The 17,510-nt window shown below is 39.8% G+C and overlaps 1 non-coding gene across 1 annotated transcript; it reads right to left on the reverse strand.

Moving 5' to 3' along the window:
• Nucleotides 1-1,618: 1,618 nt before the first annotated feature.
• Nucleotides 1,619-1,725, reverse strand: LOC132423829 (U6 spliceosomal RNA). The gene has a single exon (XR_009519131.1). It is a non-coding gene; the product is annotated as a U6 spliceosomal RNA (small nuclear RNA).
• Nucleotides 1,726-17,510: the final 15,785 nt, after the last annotated feature.

Raw genomic sequence — 17,510 nt, forward strand, 5'->3', positions numbered from 1 at the left:
TCTTAGTTGCGGCATGTGGGACCTAGTTTCTTGACCCGGGATCGAACCCAGGCCCCCTGCATTGGGAGCACGGAATCTTAGCCACTGGACCACCAGGGAAATCCCCTTAGCGTGAGCTTTTGCCTTTCTCCTGTCTCCTCGTGCCCTTTGTGCTTGGACAGAGCCATCTTGCAACCACAGTGCAAGAAGCAGAGGGTGAAAGCCACCCACTAAAATGACTGAATCAGAGAGTAGAAGATGCCCTGATAACATTCTGGAGATGGGAAGCTGGACATGTTGTTACACAAGGGAAAAAAAAAACAATCTTAAATTGTTTAATCCATTGCTTGCTTGGAGTTTCTGTGGCTTGAAGACACATGCACTTGTGACAGATGTTCAGGGCATCTTGTGCTTTAATGGGGATAAAGAAATAGCTCTCTTTCCCACATAGAGTCAGGGAGAACAGGACTCCTCATTTTCTGGAGAACAGCAATCCTCATTTTCTTCTTCTGACTCTGTGGTGAGACATTCAAATTTTTCTTAGTCAGGGTTAGTCTCCGCTAGTTTTTAATGCTTTTTGGTTGAGATTGGCTTAGTGTGTCCCATTACAGAGAACATGCTGTGAGGTGGTACCTGGGATCCTGATTTTCTCCTTTGGTTCCTACCACACCTTATTTGTTTATTAGGTCACAGATGTTTCTTCAAACCCATTCAAGCAGTATAGAGTTACTGCGACTGCATTTCCTTAGCTCAACTGTTGAGTGTATTTTAAAGTGCCAAGCAAATACATTCAATACAGAATTAAGAATATTTTGTAATATTTCAATTGACATACAGGCTGGTTACAGATGTTCTGCATTTAGAGAAAGTAAAATAATTTTAATTCCACCAAGTGGAGATAACCACTGTTAGCATTTAGTGTGACCTCCATGATACACATACAGGCACATACATTATATTCACGTTCACCTGCTTGAAATCTTAATGTATATTGAGCTTTGTATCTTGCTGGTTTTTCACATTATAAAGTGAGCAATTCTCTATTCTCCCTATGTATTTAAAACATGATTTTTTTAGTGGCTGCATAATATTGCATCATATTACAAACACTGTTTTTTGTTTTTGCTTTTTTTCTTTTCTTTTCTTTTCCATTATGGTTTATTACAGGATATTGAATATAGTGCCCTGTGATATATGGTAGGACCTTGTTGTTTATCCATTCTATCCATATGATAGATTGCATCTACTAACCCCAAACTTCCAATCCATCCCTCCCCCACCTCCTTCCCCCTTGACAACCACAGTCTGGTCTCTACGTCTGTGAGTCTGTTTCTATTTTGTAGATAAGTTCATTTGTGTCATATTTTAGATTCCACATATAAGTGACATCATATGGTATTTGTCTTTCTCTTTCTGACTTACTTCGCTTGGTATGATAATCTCTAGGTCTATTCATGTGGTTGCGGATGGCATTATTTCATTCTTTTTTTTAAGGCTGAGTAATCAAACTATGTTTTGTTTTGTTTTTTAATTTTTAACACACTTTAATGGAATCCAATTCTATTTAGCTTTATACTGTGCTTTTTTTTTTTTTTACTTCTAATGACCGTTCTCCATACCATTAGTTTTTTTTTTTTTTTTTAACATGGAACGCTTCACGAATTTGCGTGTCATCCTTGCGCAGGGGCCATGCTAATCTTCTCGCTATCGTTCCAATTTTAGTATATGTGCTGCCGAAGTGAGCACTCAAACTATGTTTTTAAAACTCACTATAGACAGATGTTTTATTTGTTTTTAATATTTGACCATTATAAAAAAATACTGTAATGAACAAACTTATATGTAACTATTTTACCTTTGTTATGTCTGAATATTTTCTTAGAACAGATTACTAGAAATTAACCTCTGGATCAAAGAGTGATAGTTTTTATATACTGCCAAATTGTGCTTCTGAGGGGTAGTGCTGAGATTTAATCCCATTAATAGTGTGTATGTAGGTTTATATGTTTGTGCTATTTTCTGCACTTTCATGTAACTTTAGCCAAGTTTAAAAAAAAAGTTTGAAATCAATTTCACAGGAAAAAAAAAGTCTTTGGATCTTACATCCCTTTAATGGATGAGATTGAGCATCTACTTCATACGTTAATCTGGCTAAGAATTATTTCTCTTATAACTTATTTGGTTGTATGTATTTTACTCATAGATATTTTAATTACTTATGTATTACTGATATAGATTCTTTCTTCTTTGTGTCTTTCACAAAATGGATTACTGATATTTCCTGAATGTGACATAATTGTGAGCTTTCTGTGATATTCCCATGAAAATAGCAAATAGTAAACCCCATGAAGTATTACAACATTTAACAGTATTTCAGGTTGAAGTTGGAAGATGTTACACTCTTTTTTTTTTTTTTTTTTTTTTTTTTGCGGTATGCGGGCCTCTCACCGTTGTGGCCTCTCCCGTTGCGGAGCACAGGCTCTGGACGCGCAGGCTCAGCGGCCATGGCTCACGGGCCCAGCCGCTCCGCGGCATGTGGGATCTTCCCAAACCGGGGCACGAACCCGTGTCCCCTGCATCGGCAGGCGGACTCTCAACCACTGCGCCACCAGGGAAGCCCAAGATGTTACACTCTTGACATTACCATTTCTAAAGAGCATACGTCTCCTTTGATATGTTTTCTTCAAAAATGACATGCACTTAGAGTGAGGGGAATCCATATTTTTTCTTAAGTCATATAAGTACTGTGAACAGTAAACTTTAACAGAACGTCTCCTTTCCTTGGCATTGCTCCATCATCCGACCTTGAACTCCAGATTTTCAGTCTCTCAACAACGAGTCTTCAGGCGCTTGACTCTGAATGCCTATGTTACCCTGAACATTTTATACCACTTCTTGAAACTCAAATATTTGTATCTCTTTTCTTCAGCTACTTTGAAAGTGGTACCATTTATCTAGAAAGGTTCATAAAGTATAGGCTGTAGGCGTTTATTTAAACCTGTTTGATGACTTTAATTTCCTTGAAGCTAACGCAAAGTCTTGCATGAGAGTATAGTATTCCAGGTTTTTACTATAATCGCATATTATAAATTAGGTAACTCTTGAAAACCTTGCTTTCCTTAAACCTACCACTTTAATCAGCCCTTTGTTCTCATGAAAAAATTCTAGAATTCCTGGAGAGCTTATTTCAAATGGATACTTTTTAACAGAGTTTTAAAATGTTAAATACTTAAAAAGTCACCTTCTCTGATACTGGTCGCATCTGCTTCTCATTCCGCTCCGACCAGCTCTACTGACTAAGATTCCTCATTGTGAAACCAGAAACTGATGATGTCATGTCTGAGAATTTCATTGTGCAGCTTTACAATGGGAAAAAAAGTACTTTTTTTTTTCCTTGCCCCTCTCTGAATAAAATGCTGCTCTATCTCTCACACTTGCCTAAAATAAATGTGTTCTATGCCTGATTGTAACTCGAACAAGAACTCTATAGGACTACCAGGAGCCAGTCTCTAACCCACCAGATAACTAAGTCAGAGGCATTACATTTCAAAATTAAAATATGGGGTAGCTTCTCTCTTAAAGGAAGATTTCTGTTTTCAAAGACTGAAAAAGGCCAACTATATCCAGGAATTATTTTTGGCTAGTTTATGGGCAATAAACATGAGATCGATGAGAGCATGTTTAGTTAGATTACAGTGCATTTCCTTTGGTTGTGTGCTGGATGTTTCCATCAACTTAAAGCCCTAACACTTGGTTTCTCAGAAATTGGTTCTGAGACAGTCTCTTTAAGGTAGTCACTATTGGGGCTCAGTCATAAGAGCTGTAATAACTAGGATATATCAAGCTTGTGTCATGCCCTAGCATGGCCTGCACTGGCCCACACAGCGCCTTCATGGAACTTAGAAACAACCCCTCCCCCCTCATCTGGTGAGCACAGGGCTTGACAAGCAATGGTTCCTACGTACAGGTTAAAAAGGGTGCTGCCCGCCTCTGGGCAGTTCCAGCCCATACCCAGGCCCAGGCCCAGGTCCGGAGAATGGAGTGTGGGCTGGATTTTAGTCCCCACTTGCTGCCTTAGCAAGGCACAGTTGTTCATGGTGCAACGTACACGGTCACACGTAGTGTGAAGTGCTTTATGTGGATTAACTCACTTAATTGTGAGAATGAGAACTCTATGATTTGAGAACTATTATTGGAAGCATAGTGAGCTAAAATCACTCACGTGAGCAGGAAGGGGTGGAGAGGGAGGGCTAAGGGCACAGCCTAGCTTCCTGAGAGTGCTCTGACTCAGCTGAGAACTAAGCCTGCAGGAGAAGAAAACTGTCTTCCATCCGTTCAGAAACCTTGGTATTTATTTGTATGAGACACTCCCCGGAGCCCCTGGAAGTGCCTCCCAGTTCAGGCCCAGAGTTTACAGCCCTGAGAGGGAAGGAGGAGTGTTTGTGACAAACTGGGAAACCATGCCTAATAAAAGAGAGGCAACAACACTCATTAAAAGTCTCAGAAAGAGGATGGTGAGATGCTGTTCACAGGTTATTCAGGGTTGTGTCCCATGGAGCCATCTTTCCCTTTAGATATATTGATGGACCCAGACGTGGTGAGATGAAGACCTGAGGAATGCAAGCAAGTTAGGTCCTTAAATCATCCATGGACACCAAAGTTTCCCAGAATTATTTAGTGTCGTCAGGTATGATGGTGAGCTGGGGCAGAATAGGGAAGGTGTGCTGAGGACCACGCTGGGAATAGAAGGATGTCAGGTGGGCAGCAGCAGGGCCGCACAGTGCCAGTGCCACACAGGGAGAGTGGCTAGGATGAGGGTGTGGTTGTCAGAGTAAGGCGGCAAGCATGGGAGCACCGGCAGAGAAGGGTGACAAGTCCCATCCGGGAGATCATGTGATCTCACAGGTCCTGCCACAAGAGAGACACCTGCTTGGGAGTTCAGAGCTCCAGATTTCAGACTGTTTCCCACATGCTCTGTTTGAACACCTCTTTTTCCTTCTGGAGAGTAGAAGTACAAACTGAGTGACATAGACTGGGGTAAGTTAAAAGGACTTGTATGAGCAAGAAGAAAGGGGGCAAACATCTTCGGGGAGTGGGATTAACTCTAGCAGCTGAGACATTGCAGTGTGTTCAGGAGCCAGGCCAAGCTGCTGGGATAAAGAACTTGTCTTGTGGGACAGCAGAAGTAAAGATTGGAAGGCAGGTGTGAGCCCTATTGCAAACAGTGTGAACTTTAGAAAGGGAATTTACATTTTTGGAACATCTTTAATTTGCTGGGCAATTTAATATAATGAGTTCAACCCATTCTCACTATAACTACCATTTGTATTGTTTTTATTTATGATTGCAATTCCCATTTTGCTGATGGGGAAAATGAATCTGAGGGAGGTTAAGTAACTTATGAGTTTAGGGGTAGATCAGAGATTTGAACCCAAATTTAACTGATTCCAAAACCCAAGCACTTTTTATTCTCCCATGCTATCAGAATTTAACAAAGGGGTTCTTGAGAAACATGATGAAAGTAATGTCTGTGGATGTTTAGGATAACTATGGCGAGCCCAGCGGACTTGAGCAGAGAGCCTAAGGGCATGGAGTGTTTTAGGAAGTAATTGTAAGTAGAGCTTAGACTAGGTTTGAAGCCAAGGAAAAGAGTAGACATAAGGAGATTCCAAAAGAAAAGTTAGTGGGATTTGGCATGTGGCTGAATAAGAGTTGAAGGAAAGGGAAGAACCAGGTAGAGTAGTGAATGGAACACTGGATGGAGATTTAAGGATACTGAGCATTAGGCCTGGTTCTTGCTTGCAATGTGAACTTGCAGAAAACAGGATCTCTTTCAACTTCATGTCCTTGTCTGAAAAGTAAAGGGATTAGATTAGGTATCCTTGAAGACTTTACCCAACTCTAGAATTCTGGGCATCCCTGATTCAAAGATGACTCAAAGTTTGCACACCTGGGTTTTTGGAAGAACATCCTTTCATTGATGGAAAGGGCATCCTTTCATTAATGGAAATGCACCAATAGGGAAGATGGTCATTATGCTTTCGGATGGAAAAAGCATGTTTTCAGCCTTGTATATGACCATCATCCCAGATGCACCCTGCTCTTCACCTGATTCCCCACCACAAAGATTCTTCCAACCTTCCCCTTTTACCAACCTTCCACCTTCCAGCCACAGCCCCACATTTGGATCCCTAGCTTCCCCATTATATGCTGGTACCACACTGAGTAATCCCCTTTAGTCTTGCAAACTGTCTATAGTTACACTATAGTCTATCTTTGCCAATCATCCTACTCTTTCTTCTTAAGAGGAGAGAAAGTTAAGACCAAGGAAATCTTTCACATAAATTATTTACTGAAGAAATACTTCTGGCTTAATATAAAAAACTTTGCATCTTGGAGTCACCATCACAATTAGCTCTAGAGTTTGGGTAGACCCTTTCTCAAAATATTTGTGACTCCCTTTAACCAAGACACAATGTATGAAAATCTAAATGGGCAAAACTGATGAATCAGGGAAACCATAACCCTGCTGGAAAAAGCTTTTCAGTAGAGATTCTCCTAAATAGTGAAATTCTCTAAAGCATTTAAAATATGACTCTAATATTAAACATGTTATTAACATGTGTGTTCTTAGGTATTTACATACGGTGTGACATGAGATACACTTGCAAATGGAAAGGTAACCATTGTAATCGCATTAGTAATCAACCTGAAACAAAGTTTGGGGAAAGTAGGCTACAACTAATGTTCCAAGATTTTTGCTGACTCAAAAGGCAACAGGAAATATGGTAATAAACTTTTCCCTAGCCCGTAGTTCAGATGAGATTTGCAAAACAAACAGAGTGTTGGTCGTCAAAATGAATTCTTAAGACTTCTTGATGAAGACATTTTCTCCAATGATACAGGTTACATTTCAAACAAAAGAGCCTAAATTTCCACCATATTCTTGCAAAGCAGGGCTGCAAGGCAGGGTTGTACCCTTCAGTTAGACTGAGTAGGCCATTGGTTTTTCATAATTTCTTCATTAGAAACTTTTAGGTTAAGAAATTTTGATTCCAAGAATAAGGGTTAAAATACAAAAAATACAAAATCTGGATAATGAAACACAGATCTGGCATCAATTCCTGCCTCTATCACTTAGTACATTTCAAGTTTAGGCCATTCACATAATCATTCTTTTGCCCCTCTTAGCTTCAAAAATTTGCCTTTGGTGAGACCTTCCTATAACGAAGCCCAGCAGAATTATTTGATTTTCAAATGGATGAATCAATATCACCTAATTGTCATGGAATCATAGAGCTGGAGATGAATGTCTAAGAAACTCTTTTACACCGTGTAAGTGACTGATCCCAAAGAGGCAAAAGAATGTACCCAAGGTCACACAATTTTAATGGCGAAGCAGAGACCGGGGATTCAAACTGTGTTCCAACGATGCATGAGCACATGAGCTGGTGAAGGGCAGAGGAACTCTGCAGAGTGCTAGGTCACTGTCAACGCTTAGGAAGTCTTAAGTAACTGTAACAAAAATAACACAAGAGGGCTCCCCTGGTGGCGCAGTGGTTGGGAGTCCGCCTGCCGATGCGGGGGACGTGGGTTCGTGCCCGGGTCCGGGAAGATCCCACATGCCGCGGAGTGGCTGGGCCCGTGAGCCATGGCCGCTGAGCCTGCGCGTCCAGCGCCTGTGCTCCGCAACGGGAGAGGCCACAACAATGAGAGGCCCACACACCGCAAAAAAAAAAAAATAATAATAATGGAAGCGGCAGAGGGGGAGGGAGGACTGGAACTTCTGAAATTGAGATATAGGTTGCCATCACCTAAGCCAAGCTCAGGAGAAGGGTTAACAGATGCAAACTTCCATCCTGGCAGCTTACAAAGATGCTCTTCGTGGGATCCACTCAGGAGGGGGTCCTTTGGTGGGTTTGAGTACTTTGCATATTATAGCAATTATCTTCTTTACTTAGGGATTAAAGCAGATGCTTTATCTTGAATCTTTCTGGTAGAAGGGGAAATAGCAAGTTTCCAGGACAGTAGTATTGAATAACTTTTTTTTTTCCTGACATATCCACACCCACAGCTGCCATTCTCACCTCAGTCATTGAGTTACTTTATTGTTGCCTCCTGCACATGCTTTTGTTGGCAGCAGAGAAAGAAGAGAAAGGAGCAGGGAGGGAAACAGAGGAAGAAGGGAGAACGACGGAAGAGACGGTTCTTTCCCCGCTACAGGCATTTTCTTATTTCCTCACTGAAGTCAGCGATTGCTTGCACAGGCAGGCAAAGATGAAGCTCCCTGGCAAGCGAGAGCCCTTACGCTTGCCAAAGTCAGTCCTTGAGGACCTTAACTAGTTTCCTCTTCCTTGCTTTAAAGAAACCAGCCCCAGGAAACCTTTATTTCTAAGAGTTTTCAAAAGCTCTTCTCCCAGGTTCTGTGTTTCACGTGGGCTGGTGGAACCATCTCTCCATGGCAGGTTCCCCATTATAAATTAATTACAAGTTTTCATCCAGAATTAGATTTACCAAGCTGGAAATGCCCATTTTTTCCCTCTTGCTGTTTGCCAAGGGCCAGCCATTGCCTTCGATAGTGCCCTGGGTTTAATAGCCTTACCTGACGTCTTCTAAACTATGTGCTGCTGAAACGGCCGGACTTCTGTTCATAAAACCATATGGAATTCACATTTTAAAAAGGCTGTTCCCTGAAGCAGATAATCATCTTTCCAGTAAAACATTGTGTCAAGCTACAAAGTGATGATTACCTTTGGGTGGGGCTTTGGTAATTCTAGTTGGCGGATAGTTTGTTCTCTGTCAGAATGATTGGACATGCGAAGCCTTATTTTCCCCAGCAAATGAATTATTCAAACTTGTTCAAGTAATTAAAAACTAAACAAAGGAAAGTAAAATGTGACATTTTCTAATGTGGTGAATCATACTGTATTTGCACCTTCTCGTGCCAAACCCAGGCAGCCACATGTTTGCAATCCCACAATAATTGCAGATATTTTCATGTGAATGGTGGTTGTCTTTGAGACATCACTAAATGAAAGACACACAAAAGAATATATGCCATAAAAACTCACACACTACCTAATTCTACATTTTGACATTTGTAACCCAGCCCTTAGGTTTTAGGAGAAGAAAAGCTCTCTGCTTATCAGATTCACACTATTTTAAATTTTTGATGTTGAACATCAAGTTCAATTAGTGGTTTATATCAGCCCAATGAAAAACTTTAAAGATGGACATGTGTTAAATAAGAAACATGCTGATGCAATTAAATCACAAATTAATACAGGCTTTTTTGGGGGGATGGAGCTGGGGGCCGGTGGAAAGTGAGAAACATTTCCCAGGTTTATGAACTTAAAAGATTTCAGGTAGGTGTGTGTATTTTTTCCTTTCACAAAACATGTTTTTAAGGGTTCTACATCTATATATTTATACATTAGAATTGTATCCATGTTACACACATCCTTTCCACTTGAGATCTGAGCATTAAGATATTTGATTCATTTCACAATAACTCATGTCCTGGCATGTCTTTTTACTCAGGTACAGTTTTACAGTGAGATCTACTCACGATTCATAAAGCTTTGTGATTTCTAAATGCTTCATTTAGATACAAATGTAGACTGATCAGTGTCACTCTCGAGTCACAAAAATTATAATGAGCTGTATTTCTTCTTAGCACCTGGAAGATATATGAGAAGAGTTTTTCTACCAATAGTAAGGATGTTTCTGTAGCTCTCATAGAATATACTTTCTTCTCTACTGATGGCCAATGCTCATTATATGAGTCAGACTTTTAGAAGGCCAAGAGGACCCTCCAATACAAAGTATCTTCTTTATATGTGTGCAAAGAAAAATTTAGTGTTGGTAAGAATTTCTAGTAGGTAGTTATGTTGATGGTTTAATGGACCACATTCCAAATGAAGAATAAGGGGAAGGGGATCTTGTAAACAAAAAAGATCTGGGCTCCCTTTGTGAAGACTTGTACAAAACCATAAAGAAATCCATTGAATCCATCGTTAGGAGACCTGGACTCTTCTAAGGACTTGACATCCTGTTCAGTTGTGCTATTTAGTGGCCTTAAGTCTGTGATGTTCTCTTATCCTGAACAAACAGGTCTCCAAAGTGGCCTAATGCGGTTAGGTAAGATATAGTGAGAGTCGAAAGGAAAATCTACTAGATTATGGAAAGAAGATCTGTAAAATTATTTTTTTTCTGTTATATGACACACTTTCTTTTGGGAAAAATTAAGCTCTAGGAGTGGTTAGCAAGGTTTGCATGTATTTCAAATTGCTACTTAATTAATGACAGAGGAATATAAGATCACTACATTTCATAAGATTTTCTCTTAAGACTTGAATACAGTGACTAGTAAAGCAACAGTGTTTGAAAATAAAATTGAGACACAACTTAGTGGGAGTCTGTTGGTCCTGGGTTGCATTCAAGTTAGTGGTCTAATAAGAGTTGGAATGTTTATCTCCAACTTATTATTTCTTCCTTTTCATTCAGGGAAACTCTGGGTCACTTCTCACACTCTGGTTGGCACAGATGTAAAGAACCAAGAAGTACTCTTAATTGGTTACCACATATAAGGAGTTTATTTTCTATGACAACTACGCTACATATAAAGTCAAACAAACAGCTTAATGAAATAGATGTGACATAATTAATTCTGTAACGCATCATTGACAACAGAAGATGAAAGTCTGCCTTTTTATCTGCAGCTCCTTTTTCCTTTTTCCGACAGTTTCCACATCGCTATCAGTTGCTCTTGCTTTTGCTTCCTCTTCACCTCTATGCTGAATTCATATATTTGCCGCCTGCTCCAGCAGCAGTGTAATTCTGGGCAGGGCGGTGTGGCTTACTCTCTGCCGTACAAAAAATGATGCTGGTTCTGGGACCATTAAGCGTGAGCCCAGAGGGAGTGAGAGGGGAGGACTTTGCAAAGATGTTTTAGGGGCTGTTGCAGCCCACAGGTTACACATCACAGCTTATTCAGGCAAGAGAAAAATGATGGGAGAAAAGGGGAAATGCAGCAAAACCAAATCATAATGTGTTCGCTGTCCTCTCCATCACAGATCTCTGTTCATACAACTTACATGTCATGAATTCTACAATTTTGAACATGCTGACACAAGTGTTTATTGATGCAGTTTGAAACTTTTCAATAGTAATCATGTTGCATGACAGGAAACACACAGATAAATAAGGCATTGTGTCTGCCAAGAAGTCCGTAGGAACTTGGATGATCAAGTCTCTCTATCCCGATTCTTGAGCCCTGTATCCATGGCTCTCACAATCTGGGGGAGTCCAGTTCTTGGGGAGGAATCCTGATTATGGGAAAGAAAGCCATTTTTTCCTTTTCAGAAACTTTATAGCCACCTGCTACCTGCAGTCTGTTCTCAATGACCTGGTGAATGGGCAAGGGGCTCCCTGAGCCATGTCAGAGGAGACGTCTGCAGGCAGAGTAAGAGAAATCCAAGACAGCCAGAGAAAGGAGGTGGTTTCTGGTCCTCGGGACTCGAGTAAGCGTGAGAGGCCTGTGGAGGCTCCAGAACCCTGAGCAGGAGAAAGTCCTCACCCCTCTTCAGTGAGCGGTACATAGCAGCCCTCCCTTCTGCCCAGACTTCTACCCCCGATCATCACCTTTGTGATAAATCCTGTCAGTCCTCCAGGCCATTCCCTAAGAATGCCTCCTGCTCCAGGGACCTACGAGAGGCTGACCGCCGAGGTCCACACCCAGGGTGGGCTGTCCTACCGTCGAGCGTAGTCATGGTTTGGCAGGGTCCAAAGGCCGGGGTGTCAATCCTGGCTCTCTCACTTGGGTCTGTTTCTGAGACATAACTAACTTATGAGATTTAAGGTTGTTCGGGGGATCCCATCAATACAACTTGTAAGAGTACTTGGCACATAAAAACTGTTCAATAAGTATTTGCTTAGAACTTAGGGATCACTGGCCAGAACCTATATCCCGCCTGCAACTGGGGGGAGGAAACCACCTCTAACCAACAAGATCAGGTCACGCTCATCACTTTGATTCATGAACTGGCTGCTGAACAAGAACAAAGGTCATGTACCAAAGAGTTAGAATGGTAGGGCGCCACCCCAGAATGATGAGCAAACTCGCCATAGTTTTATATCTTCTGAATCAATGTTTCTCTTCAATACCCATGGGCAATGAGAGCTGGATAGGACACAGATGATTCCATTCTGTGCTGTTTCCAGGTCCCATTCCTCATTAAGGAAGACGTGAGAATTCTGACAGATTTTTCTTATTCACAGTACAATAGCATGTTTTCTGAAGAAATCGTGGCATGGCCTTTGCCAGATAAATTTACAAATTCACAAAACTTGTTGTTGAAACATTGGCATTTTGACAACCCAAATGGAAAAAGTAGGGGCCATGACCTGCATGACTGTTTGCTTTTTCACAATCTGGTCTAAGCTCCTATCAGAGAATCCATGCTTCTCTTCAGAACAAATAGTTCCGTTAGAATGATCGATTTCTGGTAGAAGTTAAAGCGTGTAGAGCCTTAGCACTTTGGAAATAGTTCTTTTAACCTAATGTTTGGCACAGGTAAGAGTTTCCTGAGGTTGCTAAAAGTGCACGGGTCCCTTGAATAAAACTGTGCAGTAACTCAGGATTTCAACAGCTCTTGAGCGTGGATTTGCTTACAGCCTTGATTTTTATGACACTGGTGCCTCATTAGCTCACAATAAATGTTGACCAGTATTCTTAAAAATAAAGCTCGAAGATCCCTTTGGTCTTTCAATAAAAATACCAGTTAGCAGACATTCATCTGCCTATTCTCAGACTTGTATAAACTGACAATATACCTATAATTGAATCAATCAAACAATAAATATTTATTGTGTAGCAAGCACTTTCTTAAAGGCTGAAAACAGAGCCATAGACAGGACCAAAGAGGCCCTTGACTTCTTGGAGCTTATAGTTTAGTGAGGAAGACAAACACCGAAGACAGTAAACGCTGTCAGTGTGGAAGTCTGCTGGGAATGTGTGGCAGGATTTAACTGCTAGAGTATAGGAAAGTCCTCCCAGAGAAAACCTGAGGTCTGAAAGTTGTATTAGCCAGGCAACGAGGAAGGGCTAATAAACAGGTTTTGATTTTCTTACGGGTTTTAATAAACATTAAGCATGAAGAGCATATGATCAGATTTTCCTTTATAAAACTCTTATCTTTCTATGGTATTGAAAATGGATTACAGTAATGCAAGAGTGATTACAGAAAGAATAATTAGAAGGCTATTACTCTAGCCTAGAAGAGAGAGGAATGTGGATGTGAATATGGATGTACATATATGGAAGCAAAATGGTTATGACTCAGGACTCAGTAGGATGTAAGAAACTAATAATTCCATGTAGGTCCTAGGAGGCAAATCAGCGTGCAGCAGTCTGTGCATCACAAAATGAAGTAGTGACTTCATGGTTATGTAGTTAATTTGATTAATGGAGTAAAGTTGCTTAAAACAGAATTTTAAAATTTCTCTACAATTTGGGGCAAGAATGACCTGGTCTGGCTGGCTGTTTTATATAATTAGGTGAGTGCTAAATCTGCCCCTTACTTAATGATGTGTGCATAGTTTTGATTAGTGAATAGAGTTAAACAGTAAACATGTCAAACATCTGGTTCTAAAATTTCAGAGCAGGTCGAAACCAAATGATTTCCACGTTGCAGGACCTCAGTCAGATATCAACCATATATCCTTATTTTGAGGATTTCTCTTTTCCTTAGAATTATGAGCAAAATATAGGAATTATTTGTCTCTTTCCTGCCTTTGTTTCTTAATTTAAACTTCAACCTTTAGCAAATCCAGGAAGCAGTAGGTTATAGTGCTAAATACCAGCCTTTGGAATCACATTTGGATTCAAATCCCAGCGTTATCATTTACTGTGTCAAGCTGGGCAAGTTAACTTCTTGGCTTCATTTTCTTTTTTACTAATCCAGATCTATTATTATTTTGAAAGTGATCCTCTAAGTTACTGTTTTCCTCCCCCAATTCACTTCTTCTCTTCTTTTAGTGTTGCCTGTAGGGCGGAGAGAGTGCTGAGCTTAGTGTTTTCTGGTTATTCCCCTCCTGTTACTCCAAATGAATGCTTTTTGCTCCTCCTCTCTGGTTAGGGTTGCTTGTTAGCAAAAGACTGTCTCTAAAAGATAATACCTAGAGCAATAGGACTGGCTGCCCTATGGTACATTTAAGACACTCCAGGACATATTTAGAAAGGCTAATTATTAAATCTCAGTTTTAGGCGTAAGTGTTTTGGGGCAAGTATGGAGGAGTATCATGTGATTTGGAGTTTGCACAACCTCTTGAACTGCTGTGAGCTCCTCTACTGTGCCTGCTGCATGACATGTCATAGTTCAAAGACAAAAGCTTGAAACTCCAAAGGGTTATCCCTCTTATTTTATAGCCACCTTCTCTAAGTTCCATAACTAGCCAGGCAAAATTGGAGGGCTTTATCTGGTATTCTAGAAGACAGTTCTGAGCAGGATTAAAGATGAATTCTATTAAAGGCATACACATAATTTACATCTTCCATACTCCTGCTTTCATTTCATTTTTCCTGTCTCCTAGTTGGCTAAATTAACATTAATCTCTTTTCAGTAAGTTACATGAAGAATAATTAGGAAACTTCAAAAATGCTTGAATTTTTCATGTCCTGTAAAGGAATGGTAATGATAATGAAGCTCATCTTTTTACAGTAATCATACATTATGCTTTATTCATGCTTCTTAAGAAGCTGATTTCAAGTTACATGGCTGAAATTTTATTCTTGGTCTGAAACAAACTATATTCTAGAGGGCAGCTCAAAAGCTAATCATGTTATTATCCTCACCAACAAAAGAAAATAAGAGTACAAAGAAAAATACGATTTCCATGTAATGTACTCATCTGAACGACTCAATCCTGGGAATGAAATGCTGTCTATTGAAGCTTGATCTCTTCCTCACATACTCATTTCCCAGTTTTGGCTATTATAAACTCTGGAATGTTTGTTCTAATTCATTACTGTTATGCTGTTAGACATTTTATATTATTCACCTTGTTTACAAAAGAAGTATGTGTGTACTTTCTTTTTGTAGATATATATTTTTTAAGGTAAATTACATGGTTTTTATACTCACCACTAGTTTTTCATCAGCTAAGTCTTATCTGAGTTCTTAATTTTATCCATTTTTAGGCTGAATTTTGGCAGTATTCTTCTGGAGTCTTTGCAAGTATAAAAAGTCTTTCTGTTGCTTGAAAGAATTGCAACTTGAATGGATATAAGATTTTCAGATCTTAATCTTTTCTTCTCAAAACTAAATATTCATCTATTTGTATTATTTGGGGTATTGTGTTGTTTTGTATCTCATGTTCTGTTTGAAATTTCTGACTTTTTCCCCTTGATCATGCTTAGTTTTCCTATTTTTTAATATTTGGATGTCTGGATATATCCTTTTTCCCAAGTCTGATCAAGTCATTAATTTTTCTAGACTATGTTTAGATGTCAGTTGTTTATTATTAAATTCGTCTGACATCAAGAGTTCTTTCAAACCAAAATTTCTTTCTTCAGATTGGGAGGTGGGATTTTGCCATAGCTTTGAATGTTATTTTTATGTCATTTATTCCTCTGAAACCTAAGTGATTATTTTCAAAACAGTATTTATCAGAAATTCAAGTTTCTGCATCATAAATTGTGTTTTTTTATTGATACTATTTTAATTCTGCAGTGGCTTTACTCTTTAAAACTTTACATTAGCTCTGCCAGCTATCACTTTATCTCATGCCCTTGTTTTATTATTTTCTTTTCATTGTACCATATTTTCTTGATTAAAAAAAAAAAAAGGCAAAGCATTTTCTACCTAAAAATTTACTTCTATTTCCTGGAGTAAATCTTCAGAAGTATCTTCTTTACCAGGTCCTTTCATGCCATGTTTGTCTCCTTTCATGTTGCAGAATCTCTTCAGAGACACAATGGTGGTATTTTTCATTCTTCTGGTTACCCATTCATGAATGAGGACAAGCTTATCTGGGCTTGGTAGGTGGGCCAAAGTCATCTGTGCCAATTCTCCTTGGGTTTTTTCCCGTTTTTTTTAAATCTGCATTTCATTGAGGTCTTCCTTTTAGAAGTTAATCTGGATTCTGAATAAAAATTAAGAAAAAATTCTTTGTATTAAAGTGCAAATCTTGGGTGTCTATAGTTGGAGGGGAGAGATGAGTGGGGATGAGGTGTAGAGTTAATTGCAGAAAGGCAGTTTTTCTCTGCACGCTTTTCTTTCTTCATTCGTACCACTGTACCATGGACCAGACTTCTGTCTCTGTCTTTCAACTTGGTCTAATCACTACTCTAAATACAAAGTGTGGTTATGTCCTTCTGATCTCCCTCATGGAGCAGTAGACTTCTAGTTGAGGAGGAGCATTTTGTCTCGTACCAGGGATGCCTCTGTTTTTGAAAGTGTTCCTCCCAGGTCCAGGAGGACTGGCCACACGGACAAGAAGTTCAGCTTCAGGGAAGCACCGGCCTCACTCTCCCTCCAGCACAGCTACTTCTGATTGTTCTCCACCTGAAGTAAAATGGTCCTCATCTCTACACAGTCCAGCATCATCTCTAGCTTTTCCCCCTTCAGGTTAGGGGATTCCTCTTCATTTCAGAAAGTCTTTCTCCTTTTGGAGTCAACTCCTGACTCCATTGAGAAGCTGGATTATGAAAACATACTACCCCCAAGGTGTTTGTTGGGTGTAACTGCCACTTTCTCCCAAAGCCCTGCTCCTGGAAACTCAGAGTGCTTCCAATCCCTGGTTGTCGAGGCCCCCACTGAAGTGATGCATGATTTTCCAGTGGGCTCCAGCTTTCAGCCAAGCCCTCCAAAGTAAGGCTTTCTGGAATATTCTTCCAGGGCTTCCATTCTCAGTTTCTTTTACTTATTCTCTGTAATGTTGTTCCATTCTCTTGGAAGAGGATTTGTGAGTCAGTCTTTGATATTGTTCCAAATCCACTCTATGAAACCAAAATTCCTCAAATTTTGTGGTTAGGGGTTGTAACAGGTCCTTAGTTCCAATTCTGATGAAAGTTTTTCACCTTAAAGTTTTTTCTTTGGCCCTTTTTGGTTAGAAGATTCACTGTGTTATAATCTTGTAAGGGGTTATAAATTTCCTCATATTATGGTCTTTAAAGAATTCCTACATTCTTCCAGTAAAATTTCTAAGAAGTTTAGCTATTCCAAAGAATTCAGTGCTATATTTACTAGCTTTATTTAATTTGAGAGTTGAAAGACTGTTGCATAAGTAATGCAAGTCAAAAGCAACTACTATGGCTGTCTCTTCTCTTTTATAGATGAGATGTCTGCAATCTAGACAGTAAGCTCAGGCCACGTACCCTTTAGTGGCCTGGCCAACACTCAACCTCAAGTGCCCTCACACACCTCCTGCTCTTTTTTCTTTTTTTCACTTTTTTACTATGATCTTGCCTCACAACTTTTGGCTAAAATCAAGTAGGTATATATCCCCTTTGGATCAAATAGGAAAGTATC

The sequence above is a fragment of the Delphinus delphis genome, chromosome 3 (genome assembly GCF_949987515.2).
Source record: "Delphinus delphis chromosome 3, mDelDel1.2, whole genome shotgun sequence".
Classification (NCBI taxonomy): domain Eukaryota; kingdom Metazoa; phylum Chordata; class Mammalia; order Artiodactyla; family Delphinidae; genus Delphinus; species Delphinus delphis.